This window comes from Taudactylus pleione, unplaced genomic scaffold, assembly GCF_031769625.1.
Source record: "Taudactylus pleione unplaced genomic scaffold, aTauple2 ptg001351l, whole genome shotgun sequence".
Lineage (NCBI taxonomy): Eukaryota > Metazoa > Chordata > Amphibia > Anura > Myobatrachidae > Taudactylus > Taudactylus pleione.
The window spans coordinates 429,907-453,561 of NW_028285751.1; the positions used below are offsets into that span (position 1 = coordinate 429,907).

Genomic DNA, 23,655 nt, shown 5'->3' on the forward strand with positions numbered 1-23,655 from the left:
CAGATCTTATTATGATTAGGCGGCCATTATAATCTGTGCGGTGTGTACACGCAGGCGACCGATCTGCCGGCAGATCTTATTATGATTACGCGGCCACTATAATCTGTGCGGTGTGTACACGCAGGCGACCGATCTGCCGGCAGATCTTATTATGATTACGCGGCCACTATAATCTGTGCGGTGTGTACACGCAGGCGACCGATCTGCCGGCAGATGTTATTATGATTAGGCGGCCACTATAATCTGTGCGGTGTGTACACGCAGGCGACCGATCTGCCGGCAGATGTTATTATGATTAGGCGGCCACTATAATCTGTGCGGTGTGTACACGCAGGCGACCGATCTGCCGGCAGATGTTATTGTGATTATGCGGCCATTATAATCTGTGCGGTGTGTACACGCAGGCGACCGATCTGCCGGCAGATCTTATTATGATTAGGCGGCCACTATAATCTGTGCGGTGTGTACACGCAGGCGACCGATCTGCCGGCAGATGTTATTATGATTAGCCGGCCACTATAATCTGTGCGGTGTGTACACGCAGGCGACCGATCTGCCGGCAGATGTTATTATGATTAGGCGGCCACTATAATCTGTGCGATGTGTACACGCAGGTGACCGATCTGCCGGCAGATGTTATTATGATTAGGCGGCCACTATAATCTGTGCGGTGTGTACACGCAGGCGACCGATCTGCCGGCAGATGTTATTATGATTATGCGGCCATTATAATCTGTGCGGTGTGTACACGCAGGCGACCGATCTGCCGGCAGATGTTATTATGATTAGGCGGCCACTGTAATCTGTGCAGTGTGTACACGCAGGCGACCAATCTGCCGGCAGATGTAATTATGATTAGGCGGCCACTGTAATCTGTGTGGTGTGTACACGCAGGCGACCGATCTGCCGGCAGATGTTATTATGATTAGGCGGCCACTATAATCTGTGTAGTGTGTACACGCAGGCGACCGATCTGCCGGCAGATCTTATTATGATTAGGCGGCCACTATAATCTGTGCGGTGTGTACACGCAGGTGACCGATCTGCCGGCAGATGTTATTATGATTAGGCGGCCACTATAATCTGTGCGGTGTGTACACGCAGGCGACCGATCTGCCGGCAGATGTTATTATGATTAGGCGGCCACTATAATCTGTGCGGTGTGTACACGCAGGCGACCGATCTGCCGGCAGATGTTATTATGATTAGGTGGCCACTATAATCTGTGCGGTGTGTACACGCAGGCGACCGATCTGCCGGCAGATGTTATTATGATTAGGCGGCCATTATGATCTGTGCGGTGTATACACGCAGGCGACCAATCTGCCGTCAGATCTTATTATGATTAGGCGGCCACTATAATATGTGCGGTGTGTACATGCAGGCGACCGATCTGCCGGCAGAACTTATTATGATTAGGCGGCCACCATAATCTGTGCGGTGTGTACACGCAGGTGACCGATCTGCCGGCAGATCTTATTATGATTAGGCGGCCACTATAATCTGTGCGGTGTGTACACGCAGGCGACCGATCTGCCGGCAGATCTTATTATGATTAGGCGGCCACTATAATCTGTGCGGTGTGTACACGCAGGCGACCGATCTGCCGGCAGATGTTATTATGATTAGGCGGCCACTATAATCTGTGCGGTGTGTACACGCAGGCGACCGATCTGCCGGCAGATGTTATTATGATTAGGTGGCCACTATAATCTGTGCGGTGTGTACACGCAGGCGACCGATCTGCCGGCAGATGTTATTATGATTAGGCGGCCATTATGATCTGTGCGGTGTATACACGCAGGCGACCAATCTGCCGTCAGATCTTATTATGATTAGGCGGCCACTATAATATGTGCGGTGTGTACATGCAGGCGACCGATCTGCCGGCAGAACTTATTATGATTAGGCGGCCACCATAATCTGTGCGGTGTGTACACGCAGGTGACCGATCTGCCGGCAGATCTTATTATGATTAGGCGGCCACTATAATCTGTGCGGTGTGTACACGCAGGCGACCGATCTGCCGGCAGATCTTATTATGATTAGGCGGCCACTATAATCTGTGCGGTGTGTACACGCAGGCGACCGATCTGCCGGCAGATGTTATAATGATTAGGCGGCCACTATAATCTGTGCGGTGTGTACACGCAGGCGACCGATCTGCCGGCAGATGTTATTATGATTAGGTGGCCACTATAATCTGTGCGGTGTGTACACGCAGGCGACCGATCTGCCGGCAGATGTTATTATGATTAGGCGGCCATTATGATCTGTGCGGTGTATACACGCAGGCGACCAATCTGCCGTCAGATCTTATTATGATTAGGCGGCCACTATAATATGTGCGGTGTGTACATGCAGGCGACCGATCTGCCGGCAGAACTTATTATGATTAGGCGGCCACCATAATCTGTGCGGTGTGTACACGCAGGTGACCGATCTGCCGGCAGATCTTATTATGATTAGGCGGCCACTATAATCTGTGCGGTGTGTACACGCAGGCGACCGATCTGCCGGCAGATGTTATTATGATTAGGCGGCCACTATAATCTGTGCGGTGTGTGCAGGGACACGATCTATCCTTCCAATCACTAGGACAGATAATAGGAGGATTGAAAGAAACAATTGTATATTGTGTACGCGTCATTATAATTATACCAGTCCTAGGACCTATTATACCCCACTGGCAGTGAGGCAGGGGGAGCACTGTCACTAGATATAAGTGACAGCATGCTAGGTTCTGCTGAGTCAGGCCCGGAAAGTGAGGAGGACGCCTATGCCCAGCACAGCATGGAGGAGCTGCAATGGGAAGCAAGAAGGCTGAATTCTTGGCTGCATTATAAAGTGCTTTATATGGGAGCGTCCTGCTGTGGAGGATGAGATCCTGATAGTGACAACAGCGTTAGACAAAATGAAGAAAAATCTAGTGGTGATTAAAAGAATAAAAAAGGAAAAGAAAGATGCGGAATCTGTTGGTGTTTCAATAACACTGACAGTGGTGGATGCAAGTACAGAAGGTCCTGATGAGAGGAATGCTGGTGTAGTAACAAACGAGTCGGAGGTGCTTGGTAAGAGGAGGGTGGAGTCCCAGGATTCGGTGGTACAGATTGATGTGAGGGCGGGAGATGCGGTTCTCCACGGTGAGGCTGAACTGCGGGTGAGTAGTGACTCATGTGGTGCTGGGAACACGGTGGGTGTTGGTGCTGCACCTACTGTGCTGGTTATTCCAGATGGGTCAGGGTCACTCGCAGTAGAGGCCGGTGGCCGGTTAGGGGGAACAGCAGGAGCGGTTTCCAGGGTGCAGAATGTGGTCACCGATGCGGAGATAGTGTTGGCGGCAACACTGGTTGAGGTAAGCATGGAGGGGGGGGCCCAGGTTAGGTCCGTGGCACCCGAGATGCATCCAGGGGTTGCAGGGTGGAGTTGGCATAGGTGGAGGTTCGGTTAATCCTGATCAAACGGCGCAGGGTATGCCAGTGTTGAACATGGACTCTGTATCACATGATGAAAGACGGGTGTTGGAGACGTTGTATGGAGATAAGATGACTGTCCCTGTACTGCTGAAATAATTGTAAAGGACGTGGCAGCAAGAAGGGCTGGGGAAAATATGAGCAATGTGGATAAATCTGTACCAGGGGCTGCTTCATACGCTAGCATGGTGTCTAGGCAAAGCGTAAGTGCAAATCCAGTTATTACTACGCCTACGGGGAATGCTGGTGGTGTGGGAAAAAGGAGACATTTGGTACAATTTAAATGGGTAGGGGGAGGGGAGGCTCCAAATAATGAGAAATTTCTCAAAATGATTTTTAATCTGGGCTTTTCTGCGAGTGATCTGTACGCTTACATTCACCCAGTAAAGTCTGTGGAGTATAATCTGAGCTTCCTGGCATATCTGGGATTACAGGCCTTCTGGGTGAGGTGGCAGGCGTGCAGAAACTCAGAACCGTATAGTCATTTTCTGGCAAATTTGGTAACCAGGCAGGACCCAGTAAAAGCCACGGTACTAGTTAGGTATGAGTCGCTGCCACCTGGCGATATAAGTTTCTGTCTGTCGAGGTATTGTGATGTACAGTCACATATGGTAAAGGCTGGTCATACAATGGAGGTGTGGGGAGGGGCCTGGAAGGTATTGATCAGGTTCAGTGTTTCTACCCTGGGCAGCCGAGGACATGCTTCAAACGTGGAGATTTTAGGCATCTGAGTGGTGATTGTACAGTTATTAAGTGTTCACTGTGCGGCAAAATAGGTCATGTCTCAAAGGACTGCCATGTCGTTAAATGTAATCTGTGTGGAGAAGGGCACCCTTACAGTAGGTGCCTGAAGCATGTCATAATGCAGACTCTAGACAGCCTTATCAGGAAAAAGGAGGGAGGAAGGATACGGAAAACGAGAAAAATACAGTGGTAGAGATGGTAAGAGAAGAGCAGAGCAAGAGACTGGAGGAGGTGAGAAGGGAGGAGGTAAGAAGGGAAGAGGTGGGGGAAGAACCTTTTCAAAAAGTTAAAGGTGGAAGGAAGAAGAAGAGGAAAGGGGAAGATACGACCTTAGTACTGTCAAATAACTTTGATGTCTGATGAGGAAGGTGAAGTAGTAAGGGAGGGAGGTGAGTCGTTTTTGGTATCTGGGGTTAGTAGAAGGAAAGTGAAGAGGATGACAAAACAAAGTGAAGTGAAGTATGGTGATAAGGAGAAGGGGAGAAAGAGAAAAGGACCAGAACAAGAGGTAGAGATATCACCAGAAGAGGATCAGGATGGTTTGATATGGGACCCAGTAGGAACAGAGTTGATGGAGAATGTTAAAAAAATTGATGGGGTGGTGGAGGAGGTGGCAGGTGTTATAGAGGAAACACAGGGATTAGAGTTGGAGGAGGAGGTGATTGATTCCTCTTTAGGATCAGTTGTGGACTCTAGCCAGGTGGCGAGTGGTGTGGTTGTAGATGTGAATCTTGTGTCAAATCCCCCACATAGGGTCTTCTGATGGTGAGGGTAGTGTTGTCTCAAGTGGGTGGAGGAGGAGGCATGCAGGAGGTGCCCCTGACTTCAGGTGTGGTAATTGATGGCCTGTTGGGGGCTAGTATGCAGGGTTGTTTTCTTGGTTGTATTTTTCATGGTTAGAATTTTCACGTGGAGAAGTAAAAGTAAGCAAGGTCGTGTTTCTTTTATAATCTATAAATATGGATCCCCATCCTATACGATACGCCACGATTAATGTGGCTTCCGTAGTTTCCGAACGTGCTCATATAATGGCCTTTAATTTTTTTCAACACGGTTGAGGTTGATTTGTTTTTGCAGGAGACTAGGATTAGTAACTTGGACCTCCTCCACAAAGTGAAGCGTGAGTGGAGGAAGGGTTCTTCTTACTGGTCTCTTGCGGCCGAGCCGTACGGTGGGGTGGCAGTTCTTTATACTGGCATGGTAACTATACTCAAGATTATAGAATTGCAGACAGCTAGATGTATGATTTTGGATGTTAACATGAAGGGACAGGACCTTAGGTTAATCAATATTTATGGTCCTCAGTCACAATGGGAGAGGAAATGTTTCTTCATGGAGATAAAACCTTATCTTTTTACGGCCCAGCAGGTTATCTTTGGGGGTGATTTTAATACCAAAATTAGGCCAAAGGACAGAGGGGGCGCAAGGAGACCTCTGGGCTATGACTCAAATTTTTTAGCTAGTATGGTTAGACAGGCGGGTCTGGTGGATTACATTTTCGTCACTCCCCTGACCTCACGGGTTTCACTTTCTTTAGTGGCAGCTATAGGTCTAGGATAGATATGTTTTTTTGTTAAGGAGACTTCTAAAACTTCATCCCTTGGGTTGAAGTTGGTGAAGTTCTCCGATCACGGTTTTCTCTCAGTAACTTTGAATACCTCATATACCCCTCATAAAGGGGCCTCTGGCGTTTGACTTCGGAGCTTCTGGAAGAAGAGAGAGTTAGGCAGTCTTTTAGGGTCTTCTTTCAATCTCAGGAGACGTTTCTGGAGCTGGTTGGAGTAGGTCGGAGTGGTGGGAGGTAATTAAAAAGAGAATCTGTAGGTTTTTCTGTAGTCTTGTAGCTAAGAGAAACTTAATAAACTTAATAAAGAAAAATGTCAACCATAGACTGAGAAGGAAATTGGATTTCTTGATCTCTGAGTAGGGAGATTGGGGGGAAATCTCCCGAGTGAAGGCTCAGATGAGAGAGTTTCAATATAACCGATTGGCGTCTTTGGTTTTGGAGAGGGATTATGGTTCATACCACTCGACAGATCTTTACCAGAGCTGTAAAGCGTCAGTTGATGCCAAACATGTTAGAGGACTGGATGATGGACAGGTGCTCTTCGTAATGATAAGAAGGGCATTCTGGACGTAGTTGTGTCCTACTATTCTGATCTGTTGTCTGAGCAGCCACTTATTAGAGAGAGGATGGAGACATTTCTGATGGAGACTACTGGCCTGAATTCTCAGGGTACTTCTCTTGACTCTTTGGCTTGTGATATAACTGCGGAGGAAGTTAGGAAAGCGATAGTGGGGTTGAATCCCAAAAAATCACCAGGACCAGATGGTTTAACAACTGAGTTTTATAAGACCATTTCAGACCTCCTAATTCCTCGCCTTGTGTAAGTATTTAATGTGAGCCTGGATGAGGGAATTCTCCCTCCTTCCATGAAGTTATCTGCACCTCTTTTTTTATAAAAAAAAGGAAAAGACCCATCTCGTATTGAGAATTGGCACCCCATAGCCCTTCTTAATACAGACAGAAAGATTTTGGCGAAAGTACTATTTAATAGGCTTTCAGAAATTTCTGAGGTATTACTTTCATCTTCTCAGCACTGTACTGTGAAGGGTTGAAGCACATTTAGTGCTGTCCTTGGTGTCCAGGAGGCCATTGAGCGGTGCAGGGCTGAGAAGTGGGGAAAGTATCTACTGGCATTGGATCAGTCTAAGGCTTTTGACTGGGTAAACCACAAGTACCTTTGGGCTTTCCTAGAATGATATGGTCTTCCAGGGCGGGTGGTTAATTGGTTGCAGACTCTATATCGACTGGCCAAAAGCTTCCCACTTGTGAACGGTTGGGTGGGTCCTGCCTTTGAGGTATGCTCTTGGGTTCGTCAGGGTTGTCCACTGAGCCCCCTTTTATATGTTTTTGCGATCGATCCCTTTATCAGAAGGGTAGAGAGTGGAACTGTAGGAGGGGTGCAGCTGAGTCTGGAGTGTCCCTTGAGGGTGGTAGCCTACGCAGATGATGTCACAGTGGTTCTGTCTTCTCAGGCAGAGACATGTGACATGGAACATCTGATTTGTGAGTATTCTGAAGCTTCGTGCTCCAGGGTAAATCGGGAAAAGTGCAAAAATTTTTGGATGGGGGAGGAAAGTGATGAATTTTCCCTGCCGGACGGAAGATAGAAGTTATCTTTTAGGGAAAAGGTTGACCTGTGCAAAACTTACCTGGTCCCTATATTTTTGTATGTCAGTTATGTGTGCTTTCTGCCTCAATCTATGTGGGCTAGGTTGAATTTCTTTTTCTTTCTGCTGTTGTGGGGGAATAGGGGGAACATAGTTAAGAGGAGTATTATCTACAAACCAAGGAAAGACGGGGGTTTAGATATGGTAAACCCTGTGATCTATTTTGTGACAGATTTGATAAAATTTTATGTTGGGAGTATGTTTATGGATACTCCCCCGCGGTGGGTAGAGGGATTCAGACCATGGGTGTCTCCCTTCCTCAGTTTATGGATAGATGGAGGCCAAGTGAAAAGTTTACAGATTCGGCATGGCTAGCTCCCGATCTATGTCATCCAGAGTTTGAAGGTGATAAAGCGATAGGGTATGGAAGTGAGTGAAGTCAAAACTATTCCAGGAGGGAGTTGGGGAAGAGAATTTTGCAGACTCACTTTCATGTCCCGCTGTCACTGAGGGACTGCCCGGGTAATGTTGCTTCAGATGGGTTAGCTTTGTTAAATTCACAGAGGATACCGCCGAAGTTTAAAGGTATTGCCTGGCTCTCTTTTCATGGAAAGCTTTATGTTGGAGGGAACCTCAAGTGGCGGAGTGCCAGTGAACGTGGTTGTCCACGGGAGGAATGTCCAGGGGTGGAGGAGACAATGGACCACTTCCTGCTTGAGTACCCCTTTAATGTAAAAGGCCATTGGAATCCCATGCCTTTCGGGTCTTAGTTACCCTGAGTGGGCTTATGGGGTAGTCAGAAGGTACGGTGGATTTGATCACAATTTTTTTAGTTAGTTTAGCGGTTAGGTACCACACGTGGGGTGCACGGTGTCATGTCTCCATTCGGAGAAAGGTCCTTCTCTGTGAAGTGGTGGTGGGTATGATTCTGCAAGAGGTGCGGAGGATGATGGATCTGGATAAGGGGAGGCTAGATGCTATCAGCTGGTTCCGTCGGTGGGGTCAGTTGAAGCCCCCTTGAGTGGGTGGTGGATAGCCTGTCTTTGTCCAGCTGGGAATCTTTTTCTTCTTACACGACCTGTAGATTTTGTTGTTATTATTTTTTATGAGAGGGTTTTGCATACATCTGCCTGGAGGTGATAGGTAATGGTGGTGGGTAGAGTTAAGTTTGTTAATTAGTTGTGTGTGTTAGAATAGGTGATGTGTGTTATAAATTCTTGCTTAGTTTTTCTTTGTAGGGGTTAGATGATAAAAAATGGTCAAGTTTGGTGATATTTGTTTTGGAAGGGGCATAGTATGTAGTAATATTATGTATACCTAAGTTTTTGTTGTTGTTATGTATATTATATTATATATATATTTTATATTTGTGCTTTTTATGTATTTTATGTTGCAAGTTTTAAAATTAATGAAGTATTATATCTATAGCCTGCGTGCATACATCATATATCTATAGCCTGCGTGCATACATCATATATCTATAGCTTGCGTGTATACGTCATATATCTATAGCCTGCGTGCATACATCATATATCTATAGCCTGCGTGTATACACCATATATCTATAGCCTGCGTGCATACATCATCTATCTATCTACACTACCGTTCAAAAGTTTGGGGTCACCCAGACAATTTCGTGTTTTACATGAAAACTGACTTATATTTATCAAATGAGTTGCACAATGAATAGAACATATAGTCAAGACATTGGCAGGGTTAGAAATAATGATTTTTATTTGAAATCATAATTTTGTCCTTCAAACTTTGCTTTCGTCAAAGAATGTTCCTTTTGTAGCAATTACAGCATTGCAGACCTTTGGCATTCTAGCTGTTAATTTATTGAGGTAATGTGAAGTAATATCACCCACGCTTCCTGAAGCACCTCCCACAAGTTGGATTGGCCTGATGGGCACTTCTTGCGTACCATACGGTCAGGCTGCTCCCACAACAGCTCAATGGGGTTGAGATCTGGTGACTGCGCTGGCCACTCCATTACAGACAGAATACCAGCTGCCTGCTTCTACCCTAAATAGTTCTTGCATAATTTGGAGGTGTGCTTTGGGTCATTGTCGTGTTGGAGGTGGAAATTGGCTCCAATCAAGCGCTGTCCACAAGGTATGGCATGGCGTTGCAAAATGGAGTGATAGCCTTCCTTATTCAAAATCCCTTTTACCTTGTACAAATCTCCCACTTTACCAGCACCAAAGCAGCCCCAGACCATCACATTACCTCCACCATGCTTGACAGATGGCGTCAGGCACTCTTCCAGCATCTTTTCACTTGTTCTGCGTCTCACAAATGTTCTTCTGTGTGATCCAAACACTTCAAACTTCGATTCGTCTGTCCATAACACTTTTTTTCCAATCTACCTCTGTCCAATATCTGTGTTCTTTTGCCCCATATTAATATTTTCCTTTTATTGGCCAGTCTCAGATATGGCTTTTTCTTTGCCACTCTGCCTAGGAGGCCAGCATCCCGGAGTCGCGTCTTCACTGTAGACGTTGACACAGGCGTTTTGCGGGTACCATTTAATGAAGCTGCAGTTGAGGACTTGTGAGACATCTATTTCTCAAACTAGAGACTCTAATGTACTTGTCTTCTTGCACAGTTGTGCATCGGGGCCTCTCACTTCTCTTTCTTCTCTGGTTAGAGCCTGTTTGTTCTGTTCTCAGAAGGGAGTAGTACACACTGTTGTAAGAAATATTCAATTTCTTGGCAATCTCTCGCATGGAATAGCCTTCATTTCTAAGAACAAGAATAGACTGTCGAGTTTCACATGAAAGTTCTCTTTTTCTGGACATTTGGAGAGTATAATTGAACCCACAAATGTGATGCTCCAGATACTCAACTAGCTCAAAGGAAGGACAGTTTTATAGCTTCTCTAACGAGCAAACCTGTTTTCAGCTGTACTAACGTAATTGCACAAGGGTTTTCAAGGGTTTTCTAATCATCCATTAGTCTTCTAACGCGCTTAGCAAACACAATGAATCATTAGGACACTGGAGTGATGGTTGCTGGAAATGGGCCTCTATACACCTATTTAGATATTCCTTTAAAAACCAGACGTTTGCAGCTAGTATAGTCATTTACCACAATAACAATGTATAGAGTGTATTTCTGATTCATTTAATGTTATCTTAATTGAAAAAAAAAAGTGCTTTTCTTTCAAAAATAAGGAAAATTCTAAGTGACCCCAAACTTTTGAACGCTAGTGTATAGCCTGTGTGTATACATCATATATCTATAACCTGTGTGTATAAATCATATATTTATAGCCTGTGTGTATACATCATATATCTATAGCCTGTGTGTATAAATCATATATCTATAGCCTGAGTGCATACATCATATATCTATAGCCTGTGTGTATAAATCATATATCTATAGCCTGTGTGTATATATCATATATCTATAGCCTGTGTGTATACATCATATATCTATAGCCTGTGTGTATACATCATATATCTATAGCCTGTGTGTATAAATCATATATTTATAGCCTGTGTGTATACATCATATATCTATAGCCTGTGTGTATAAATCATATATCTATAGCCTGAGTGCATACATCATATATCTATAGCCTGTGTGTATAAATCATATATCTATAGCCTGTGTGTATATATCATATATCTATAGCCTGAGTGCATACATCATATATCTATAGCCTGTGTGTATAAATCATATATGTATAGCCTGAGTGTATACATCATATATCTATAGCCTGTGTGTATACATCATATATCTATAGCCTGTGTGTATAAATCATATATCTATAGCCTGAGTGTATACATCATATATCTATAGCCTGTGTGTATACATCATATATCTATAGCCTGTGTGTATAAATCATATATCTATAGCCTGTGTGTATACATCTGTGACCGGACGCCTTTCGCCTAGGCCGTCCCTGGTCACGGGTTAGCGCTTTTGGACTCCCGCTCACCGTCAGTGACCTCCTGTCACTGACTCCGCCCACTGCGCCATGGGCGTTTAACGATGCTGCCTCCACCAAACTCTACCATCGGCGTTTGGAACCGCTTTTTACGTACAATCAGGCTGCTACGTCGGCACCTGGAACCGCCTCTGCTGCGTATGCGTTTGACTAACTGCGGACACACCTCCTGTTTGGTGTCGGCTGTTCCCACCTGATCCCTCGCAATGGACCAGGTCTGCACGGTAGCTGGCAGAGGGCTTGAACTTGGAGACGCGGAGCTCTTACCCAGAACAGCAGGAGAACGGAATAGCGTTTTGCGCAATTCTGTTGGTCGCAGGATTGAGATACCATTGAAGTCAGGCAAGGTGTTTATTGCTCAAAGTCTTAAAAAAGACCCTCCCTTCAGATTGAAGGGGAATATCAGCATACAAGATGTTACAGGAATCATACAGCAGGTCTCCTCCACACAGGATTTTCAAAGATGTACCACATACAGGAATCTTATCAGCAGCTCTTCTCCTCAAAGAAGTTACAGGGTTGTACACACACAGGGCTCACAGGGCCTCTTTTTATGCCACTCTAATACACATTACCACAGGGGGTAAGCCCGCCCTGTGGTTTCCAACCAATCATCATAAGTGCATGACCTGTGCATGTGCTGGCCACAGGCACGTTTATCATTGTCCCCTATGGACAGTAGGGAGTGGTCACTCCCCTGAGTCTGAGACTACCTGGGGTTTTGGTCGCCACCCAGGAGTCGGCTCGTCTAGGGCCGGGGGAAGATTTCCCTCCAAAACCCTACTTCCAGGAATCTGCTAAGGGACCGATCTTCCTACTTCTGCCTGAATCTGAGCTCCCGGTCCCCAGCGATCAGCACCACCTGGGGGAGCCGGCTAGCCTGGTCCCCACCCCTTGAGCTACTTAGCCCTGCAGTCTGGGACGATCAAATCCTGGCTGCAGTGGCTCCCTGCTGCCCTGGGCGCCAGGAGCTCTGCTCCCGGTCCCCAGCGGTCAGCATCCCGCCCTGCCCTCCGCTGCCTGGCCGCAGTAAGCAGCCGGCACGGAGGGACCAGCGGCGTCCCTGTGGAGCTGGGACACCGGGAGTCGAACTCCCGGGTCCCAGCGTGGATCGCAGAGCGGCTCCCTGCCCTCCGTTCTCCCCCCGGTGTGGCACACCGGGAGCTACCTCATCCCTGCCGCTGCCGCCAGAGCAGAATGCATAAATTAAAACATTTCATTTAAAACCCTCGGCGCCTAGCGCCGCAAATATATTTTAAATATGGTGCCCAGCGCCTGTTGTCCAATTAAAAATGGCGCCGCAGCACAGGGGTTAACCCCTTCAGTGCCGCAGCCGCCATTCTCCACGTGAGGCCGGCCTCCGGCCACACTTCTCCCCCCCCCCCTCAAGCGGGCCACCAGAGGGCAATGTCCCAACGATTTGGCTCCTGGTCCCGCAGTCTCTTGGGGGGTTCAGGGAAGCTACCTGGGGGCTTCGGCTCCGGCCTTGACAGTTCATCCATATTGCAGTGGGCCTTTCCTTGTTGGTACACAATGTCCAAATAGTCACACTGAAGTCCAAGGCTCCACCACAACAGTATGTCAGTTTCCCTTTTGGGGGGCTGGTCGCACACATAGTGCTGAAGGGGGTCCAATGCCCAAACAATTGCCAACCACTGTGTTCCAATTGTGGCATACCCCACCTCCCACCGTAGCAGTATTCTGCTCAAACAGGCCACAGGGTGCTTCTGCCCATATGGCTCCTCCTGGCTCCGTACTGCTCCCAATCCGTGCAATGACGCATTAGTTCGTACCACAATGTCCTGGTCCTGAAATTGCGCCATCTGCACTGGAGCTGGTATCAGAGCCTCCTTCAATGACTGGAATGCCAACTCACAAGTGGGTATCCAGTCCACTGACTTGGGAAGTCCCTCCCTGGTCAACTCTGTAAGGGGTGTCACTACAGCACTAAGGTCAGGGACAACTCGTCCGTAGGGCCTTACAGTTTCTAAGGTCAGTACCTGTCTTGGGGCTGTGGGACGGGGACAGTCTCTGGTTGCCTCCACCTGGCATCTATCTGTACTACCTGTCAGACTTGCCCTACCATCCTCCTCCAATGACCTATGACTAGGGGAACCTACCCTGTCACCTAGGCCTGTTCTCACCACCTCGTCTGCTACCTGTTCCATAGTGATGGCGGACAGATCACCAGCCTCTGAACTCCGTGTGACATCCACCACGGGTAGGCTGCGTGTCTTCCCCGATCTACTTGGCACAAGCAGGGGACCTTGCTCCCTAACTGGACTATCCCCTTCTACCCTCCTGGCTACTCTGTACCTTAACCCTCCCCGCCAGGTCACACTCTCTGCCGCTATCCCTGAAAGGCCGCTGCCAGCTTGGCACGATATGCCTTCCAGATATGGGTCAGCAAGCTGAGCTTCCCTGAACTCCTGTCTGGGGCCCTCACTTCCTTCTAAGTAGGGACAGTCTACAGGGGGATATGGGTTGGGATCGCTAGTGTTACTCTGGTTGAGGTCAGTCAAAGGGAAGTCAGTATGGTCATTCATACTCACTGCCGGAGTTGGCAAACCACTAGGGACAGGAGCATCACTGGGCACCCCCACAGGGTCCAATGAGCCGGAACCAACATCCTCTGCGTTGCTAGGGGACGTAGGCATACCAGAGGCAACAGGCATGCTGGGTAGATGTGCTGATCTAGCCGCTGTAATCTTTTCCTCTGGGCTGAGCTGTTCTGGTGCAATTGAGGTAGACTGTGATCCAGAAACTTGACTCCGGGCGATGGCGTCAGCAAACGTGGTAACGATTCCACCACCAAGGTCATTCCCCAGGACCACATCGGTTGGAAGGCCATCCATGACAGCAACATCCCTCAACTCTGGGCCAGCTCCCCAGTCCAGGTAGACTCTCGCCACAGGTACCTCTCACTCCATTCCGCCTGCCACGGTCACTTTGGCAATGCGACCTGGCAGTACTGCAGCAGGATCAATTAGGCAGGGGCTTACAACAGTTATTGAGGCCCCAGAGTCTCTTAATCCTTGTCCCTGCAGGGGCCCCACTTGGACCGTCTGCAGGTGCTGCCACATATCTCTCCGTAGAGTCCACCTGATTCTCCCCACACTCCATTGGACTGACTGGAGTAGGAACAGTCTCTTTGGGCTCACCTCCCTGGGTCAGGAAAGCAAGCCGGGCTCCAGCACTCGGATTTTGGGCACGAGTCTGGGGTGCTTGGGTGTGGGACAGTTCATCCTCAGATGTCCGATTTTCCCACAGTCATAACACTTTTTGTCCAGTCGGGGCCCCGGTGGTCTCTGATGATTTGCAGGGACAGGGCGGGGCGATTTCTGGCCAAGAGCACCCGAGTTGGAGGATGCCTGCTTTGGGGGGTGATGAGCAGAAGAGGGGTGTTCCCCTGGTTGTATAGTCCACTGGGATCGGCTACTAGTCGGGCGCTTCTGCCCTTGTGGCCGAATTGCCACATACTTGTCCGCTAACTGGGACGCCATCTTCAAGCTGGGTGGCTCCCGGTCTAGCACCCACTCCTTCACCTCTAGGGCGCACCTGCGGTAGAACTGCTCTTGACACAGCTGATCAATCAGTGCGTCCCAGGTAGTGGCACCAGATCCCTTCACCCACTTCACCACGTACTGCCTCAGCTGAGTGGCAAACTGCTCATGGGTGCTGGTAGGGTTCTTTTTAAAGTCCCGGAACTTTTTCCTGTAGGACTCAGGAGTGACAAAGTATCGCTGTAGGAGGGCCCTTACGACTTTGTCATAGTCACCGCATTCCTCGGTGGCCACTCCTCAATAGGCCTCCAGGGCCTCTCCGTGCAGTGTGGGCACCAGGTGTCTGACCCACTCCTGCTTGGGTAAATCGTGTAGTTTACAAGTCCTTTCAAATACTTGCAAATGTCCATCAATGTCCCCATCACTGTCTGCAAACTTGGCAAACTGGATACAATCTGATCCCGGTACAGCAGTCTGCAACGGTGCTTGGGGTACCACGGCCCGTGGTGCCCGCTCGTCATGCCATATCCGAATGATTAGCATACATTCTTGTTCCGTTGTCTTTTCTCACTATTCCGCTAGCCGCTCTGCTAGGGAATCCATTCTGTCCCCCCTGGGACGTTGGGATCCCTGCCATGCTGGGGAATGCTGGGAAACATAACTGCTGTGAGAGGGGGCGGGACTTGTTGCTCTCACCACGTTCTGAGGGGCGTCCATTGTTACGCTGGCCGCACTTTCCACCTCCGTCTGATGCAACTCCATTCCGCTGTTATCAGTCATCCTGCGCGTTCTCCTGAACTGCAGTTACTCCTCTCCTGAGTAACTCGGCTTCTCTCGTCGGGTGACCGAAAAGCCGCCTGGGATTATCCCACCGCTATGCCACCAGATGTGACCGGACGCCTTTCGCCTAGGCCGTCCCTGGTCACGGGTTAGCGCTTTTGGATTCCCACTCACCATCAGTGACCTCCTGTCACTGACTCCGCCCACTGCGCCGTGGGCGTTTAACTATGCTGCCACCACCAAACTCTACCATCGGCGTTTGGAACCGCTTTTTACGTACAATCAGGCTGCTACATCGGCACCTGGAACCGCCTCTGCTGCGTATGCGTTTGACTAACTGCGGACACACCTCCTGTTCTGTGTCGGCTGTTCCCACCTGATCCCTCGCAATGGACCAGGTCTGCACGGTAGCTGGCAGAGGGCTTGAACTTGGAGACGCGGAGCTCTTACCCAGAACAGCTGGAGAACGGAATAGCGTTTTGCGCAATTCTGTTGGTCGCAGGATTGAGATACCATTGAAGTCAGGCAAGGTGTTTATTGCTCAAAGTCTTAAAAAAGACCCTCCCTTCAGATTGAAGGGGAATAATCAGCATACAAGATGTTACAGGAATCATACAGCAGGTCTCCTCCACAAAGGATTTTCAAAGATGTACCACATACAGGGCTCACAGGCCCTCTTTTTATGCCACTCTAATACACATTACCACAGGGGGTAAGCCCGCCCTGTGGTTTCCAACCAATCATCATAAGTGCATGACCTGTGCATGTGCTGGCCACAGGCACGTTTATCATTGTCCCCTATGGACAGTAGGGAGTGGTCACTCCCCTGAGTCTGAGACTACCTGGGGTTTTGGTCGCCACCCAGGAGTCGGCTCGTCTAGGGCCGGGGGAAGGTTTCCCTCCAAAACCCTACTTCCAGGAATCTGCTAAGGGACCGATCTTCCTACTTCTGCCTGAATCTGAGCTCCAGAGGTGGGCAAGCAGGGTCTCTGGGCACGGTTTCCTGGCCATGGAAGGGAAGCGATTTGAAGCTCCCTAAACCCACTTAGCTGGCTGCATTAGCCAGCTTCCTATGCACCCCCTCATACCACTTCCAGGCATGAGGCTGCATAGGAGAACATTTTATTCCCCTAGGGAGGAGGCTGGGGAACCCAGCAGCCCACAGAGAGCTCCGGATCCCCCTGGACCTCCACAGACCACAGGTAAGTGCACTTTTCTTAAATTATACATTTAAAATACATTGTTTTATACATATACACCAGCCTGTGCCCTGCATCAGGCTGTTACACACTGCAGCACTGTAGCCCAGGACCTGCTGTCCGGGCTCAGTGCTGCACAAATCATTTTTAATGCATTTATATTTATTTATTTCTTACCCTGCCCAGCGCTCAGCGCTGTGTTCCCCTAGCCCTGCACTGCTGGGTCTCTCTGCTGTATCCTGCTCACAGCACTGGGGGTCCGGGGAGCTGGCTCTCCCTGTCCCCCAGCGTGCAGCCACTTGGCCATGCTGCTGGGGCCCCCGGGAGCTAGGCTCCCGGTCCCCAGCGCACCTTCTAACACTGCACAGGGAGCCGGCTAGCCCGGTCCCCCTGTGCACCCTATCTTGGCCAGTCACGATGCACTGGGAGCCGGCTTCTCCGGTCACCCCGTGTGTGGCCTCTCCTCCTGCACTGGGGTATCGGGAGCTAGTGCCCGGACCCACAGCGTGCAGCTATGGCGGTTCTCCCCTCGGTGCCACGCACCGTGGGTTAACTGCCAGCCCCGCTGCACTGTACAGCTGGGGCGCCGGGAGCATCGCTCCCGGTCCCCAGCGATCAGCACCACCTGGGGGAGCCGGCTAGCCCGGTCCCCGCCCCTTGAGCTACTTAGCCCTGCAGTCCGGGACGATCGAATCCCGGCTGCAGTGGCTCCCTGCTGCCCTGGGCGCCAGGAGCTCTGCTCCCGGTCCCCAGCGGTCAGCATCCCGCCCTGCCCTCCGTTCTCCCCCCGGTGTGGCACACCGGGGGCTACCTCATCTCTGCCGCGGCCGCCAGAGCAGGGCTGGACCGCAGCAGGAGAATGCATAAATTAAAACATTTAATTTAAAACCCTCGGCGCCTAGCGCCGCAAATACATATTAAATATGGCGCCCAGCGCCTGTTGTCCAATTAAAAATGGCGCCGCAGCACAGGGTTTAACCCCTTCAGTGCCGCGGCCGCCATTCCCCACGTGAGGCCGGCCTCCGGCCACAACATCATATATCTATAGCCTGTGTGTATACATCATATATCTATAGCCTGCGTGTATAAATCATATATCTATAGCCTGTGTATAAATCATATATCTATAGCCTGTGTGTATACATCATCTATCTATAGCCTGTGTGTATACATCATCTATCTATAGCCTGTGTGTATACATCATCTATCTATAGCCTGCGTGTATATATCATATATCTATAGCCTGCGTGTATAAATCATATATCTATAGCCTGTGTATAAATCATATATCTATAGCCTGTGTGTATACATCATATATCTATAGCCTGTGTGTATAAATCATATATCTATAGCCTGTGTGTATACATCATATATCTATAGCCTGTGTGTATAAATCATATATCTATAGCCTGTGTGTATACATCATATATCTATAGCCTGTGTGTATACATCATATATCTATAGCCTGAGTGTATACATCATATATCTATAGCCTGTGTGTATACATCATATATCTATAGCTTGTTTGTATAAATCATATATCTATAGCCTGTGTGTATACATCATATATCTATAGCCTGTGTGTATTCATCATATATCTATAGCCTGTGTGTATACATCATATATCTATAGCCTGAGTGCAGCTTTGCAATTGCGATCCTTGCTGAATCAGGCCCTATGGGGTAAATTTACTAAGATGGGAGTTCTATTTAAGAAGTGATGTTGCCCATAGCAACCAATCAGATTCTACTTCTCATTTATCTAGCACCTTCTAGAAGATAATACCTGGAATCTGATTGGTTGCTATGGGCAACATCAATTCTTAATAGAACTCCCATCTTAGTAAATTTACCCCTATATCCCTAGTAAGCAGGTGAAAATAATAAACATATAGGGTCTTGGGGCAAAATTTACAGTGGGTTCTAAATGACAGCCTCTAGCGCAGTATCCAGTACTCACCTCTGCTACAGCCTCTAGCGCAGTATCCAGTACTCACCTCTGCTACAGCTTCTAGCGCAGTATCCAGTACTCACCGCTGCTACAGCCTCTAGCGCAGTATCCAGTTCTCACCACTGCTACAGCCTCTAGCGCAGTATCCAGTACTCACCTCTGCTACAGCCTCTAGCACAGTATCCAGTACTCACCTCTGCTACAGCCTCTAGCGCAGTATCCAGTACTCACCGCTGCTACAGCCTCTAGCGCAGTATCCAGTACTCACCTCTGCTACAGCCTCTAGCGCAGTATCCAGTACTCACCGCTGCTACAGGCTCTAGCGCAGTATCCAGTACTCACCGCTGCTACATCCTCTAGCGCAGTATCCAGTACTCACCTCTGCTACAGCCTCTAGCGCAGTATCCAGTACTCACCTCTGCTACAGCCTCTAGCGCAGTATCCAGTACTCACCTCTGCTACAGCCTCTAGCGCAGTATCCATTACTCGCCTCTGCTACAGCCTCTAGCGCAGTATCCAGTAGTCACCGCTGCTACAGACTCTAGCGCAGTATCCAGTACTCACCTCTGTTACAGCCTCTAGCGCAGTATCCAGTACTCACCTCTGCTACAGCCTCTAGCGCAGTATCCAGTACTCACCGCTGCTACAGCCTCTAGCGCAGTATCCAGTACTCACCTCTGCTACAGCCTCTAGCGCAGTATCCAGTACTCACCACTGCTACTGTCTCTTTCGCAGTTTCCAGTACTCACCTCTGCTACAGCCTCTAGTGCAGTATCCAGTACTCACCTCAGCTACAGCCTCTAGCGCAGTATCCAGTACTCACCTCTGCTACAGCTTCTAGCGCAGTATCCAGTACTCACCTCTGCTACAGCCTCTAGCGCAGTATCCAGTACTTACCACTGTTACAGCCTCTAGTGCAGTATCCAATACTCACCGCTGCTACAGCCTCTAGCGCAGTATCCAGTACTCACCGCTGCTACAGGCTCTAGCGCAGTATCCAGTACTCACCGCTGCTACAGCCTGTAGCGCAGTATCCAGTACTCACCGCTGCTACAGCCTCTAGCGCAGTATCCAGTACTTACCGCTGCTACAGCCTCTAGCGCAGTATCCAGTACTCACCTCTGCTACAGCCTCTAGCGCAGTATCCAGTACTCACCTCTGCTACAGCCTCTAGCGCAGTATCCAGTACTCACCACTGCTACAGCCTCTTGCGCAGTATCCAGTAATCACCGCTGCTACAGCCTCTAGCGCAGTATCCAGTACTCACCGCTGCTACAGCCTCTAGCGCCGTATCCAGTACTCACCGCTGCTACAGCCTCTAGCGCAGTATCCAGTACTCACCGCTGCTACAGGCTCTAGCGCTGTATCCAGTACTCACCGCTGCTACAGCCTCTAGCGCAGTATCCAGTACTCACCGCTGCTACAGCCTCTAGCGCAGTATCCAGTACTCACCGCTGCTACAGGCTCTAGCGCTGTATCCAGTACTCACCGCTGCTACAGCCTCTAGCGCAGTATCCAGTACACACCGCTGCTACAGCCTCTAGCGCAGTATCCAGTATTCACCTCTGCTACAGCCTCTAGCGCAGTATCCAGTACTCCCCTCTGCTACAGCCTCTAGCGCTGTATCCAGTACTCACCTTTGCTACAGCCTCTAGCGCAGTATCCAGTACTCACCGCTGCTACAGCCTCTAGCGCAGTATCCAGTACTCACCGCTGCTACAGCCTCTAGCGCAGTATCCAGTACTCACCGCTGCTACAGCCTCTAGCGCAGTATCCAGTACTCACCGCTGCTACAGCCTCTAGCGCAGTATCCAGTACTCACCTCTGCTACAGCCTCTAGCGCAGTATCCAGTACTCACCTCTGCTACAGCCTCTTGCGCAGTATCCAGTACTCACCACTGCTACAGCCTCTAGCGCAGTATCCAGTACTCACCGCTGCTACAGCCTCTAGCGCAGTATCCAGTACTCACCTCTGCTACAGCCTCTAGCGCAGTATCCAGTACTCACCTCTGCTACAGGCTCTAGCGCAGTATCCAGTACTCACCGCTGCTACAGCCTCTAGCGCAGTATCCAGTACTCACCTCTGCTACAGCCTCTAGCGCTGTATCCAGTACTCACCTCTGCTACAGCCTCTAGCGCAGTATCCAGTACTCACCTCTGCTACAGCTTCTAGCGCAGTATCCAGTACTCACCTCTGCTACAGCCTCTAGCGCAGTATCCAGTACTCACCGCTGCTACAGCCTGTAGCGCAGTATCCAGTACTCACCGCTGCTACAGCCTCTAGCGCTGTATCCAGTACTCACCGCTGCTACAGCCTCTAGCGCAGTATCCAGTACTCACCGCTGCTACAGTCTCTAGCGCAGTATCTAGTACTCACCTCTGTTACAGCCTCTAGCGCTGTATCCAGTACTCACCGCTGCTACATGCTCTAGCACAGTATCCAGTACTCACCGCTGCTACAGGCTCTAGCGCAGTATCCAGTACTCACCTCTGCTACAGTCTCTAGCGCAGTATCCAGTACTCACTGCTGCTACAGCCTCTAGTGCAGTATCCAGTACTCACCACTGCTGCAGCCTCTAGCGCAGTATCCAGTACTCGCCTCTTCTACAGCCTCTAGTGCAGTATCCAGTACTCGCCTCTGTTACAGCCTCTAGCGCAGTATCCAGTACTCACCTCTTTTACAGCCTCTAGCGCAGTATCCAGTACTCACCGCTGCTACAGCCTCTAGCGCAGTATCCAGTACTCACCACTGCTACAGCCTCTAGCGCAGTATCCAGTACTCACCTCTGCTACAGCCTCTAGCGCAGTATCCAGTACTCACCTCTGCTACAGCCTCTAGCGCAGTATCCAGTACTCACCACTGCTACAGCCTCTAGCGCAGTATCCAGTACTCACCGCTGCTACAGCCTCTAGCGCAGTATCCAGAACTCACCTCTGCTACAGTCTCTAGCGCAGTATCCAGTACTCACCTCTGCTACAGCCTCTAGCGCAGTATCCAGTACTCACCGCTGCTACAGCCTGTAGCGCAGTATCCAGTACTCACCGCTGCTACAGCCTCTAGCGCTGTATCCAGTACTCACCGCTGCTACAGCCTCTAGCGCAGTATCCAGTACTCACCGCTGCTACAGTCTCTAGCGCAGTATCTAGTACTCACCTCTGTTACAGCCTCTAGCGCTGTATCCAGTACTCACCGCTGCTACATGCTCTAGCGCAGTATCCAGTACTCACCGCTGCTACAGGCTCTAGCGCAGTATCCAGTACTCACCTCTGCTACAGTCTCTAGCGCAGTATCCAGTACTCACTGCTGCTACAGCCTCTAGTGCAGTATCCAGTACTCACCACTGCTGCAGCCTCTAGCGCAGTATCCAGTACTCGCCTCTTCTACAGCCTCTAGTGCAGTATCCAGTACTCGCCTCTGTTACAGCCTCTAGCGCAGTATCCAGTACTCACCTCTTTTACAGCCTCTAGCGCAGTATCCAGTACTCACCGCTGCTACAGCCTCTAGCGCAGTATCCAGTACTCACCACTGCTACAGCCTCTAGCGCAGTATCCAGTACTCACCTCTGCTACAGCCTCTAGCGCAGTATCCAGTACTCACCTCTGCTACAGCCTCTAGCGCAGTATCCAGTACTCACCACTGCTACAGCCTCTAGCGCAGTATCCAGTACTCACCGCTGCTACAGCCTCTAGCGCAGTATCCAGTACTCACCTCTGCCACAGTCTCTAGCGCAGTATCCAGTACTCACCTCTGCTACAGCCTCTAGCGCAGTATCCAGTACTCACCGCTGCTACAGCCTCTAGCGCAGTATCCAGTACTCACCGCTGCTACAGCCTCTAGCGCAGTATCCAGTACTCACCTCTGCTACAGCCTCTAGCGCAGTATCTAGTACTCACCGCTGCTACAGAGTCTAGCACAGTATCTTTGCCCTATATAGATTCCATAAGAAGGGTTGGCCAGCTAACAAGCAGACTCTGGCAAGATGGCTTCGCATGACTTTCTCACAGGCTTTACACGCAGGCTGGCCTTACTGTGCCGGATACCGTATCTGCTCATTCTACTCGATCTGTGGGTCCCTCGTGGGCAGCCCGCCGTGACGCGAAAGCCAAACAACTATGCAGAGAGGCCACGTGGTCTTCTGTCCACAACTTTCTTAGGTTCTATGCCTTTGATACATTTGCCGCTCAGGATGCTTCCTTTGGGTGTCTGATTCTCCTCTCAGCTCAGGAGCCCTTGAACAACTGCTTTGGAACATCCCCATTGTCTCCCTTATGGAGCCCTATGGATTCTGAAGAAGATAAAGAGAGTTATGGTAAAACTTACCTTAGTTAACTCTTTCTTCGAAGTCCATATGGTCCACAGGGCACCTGTCCTGACGCACCTGGCGTCTATGCGTTTCTTCTCCTGGTCACTTGTTTCCTTCTCTGTGTGAGAGTGTGATTCCTCAGTGTACCAGTCTTCCTGCTCCTGCCTTGCATCCTGGGACATGTAAAGCTTTAGCTGTTGGTGCCCAGTCTTCCTAACCACCACCTATACCCCATTTTCTCCCCTGTGGACCCTATGGACTTCGAAGAAAGATAGTCTACCATAACTCTCCTTTTCCCTGACTGGGATTATCAGGTCACGTCCTGGATAACGAACACATAAAGTCTCATATATCAGAAATACATTTATGTGAACTCTCTGTGCTGGCAATATAAATGAGGCAGGAGACTCAGCCACACCGGTCCTCTGGTATGTTCTCCATCACATGAAGTCATTTGCTGATGGATAGTTAGTGTGTCTGTAACCTTCATGTACCTATATCTGAATATGGAGACAATACAAGTGACGGTCTGACATCAATAAATCCTTATATCATTAGAAATCCTTTTACTAT

At 49.5% G+C, this 23,655-nt stretch overlaps 1 protein-coding gene across 2 annotated transcripts in view; it reads left to right on the top strand.

The window, feature by feature from the left end:
• Positions 1-23,655, top strand: part of PKNOX1 (PBX/knotted 1 homeobox 1) — a 336,998-nt gene that overhangs the window by 117,327 nt on the left and 196,016 nt on the right. The gene's annotated exons all lie outside the window — the stretch shown is intronic.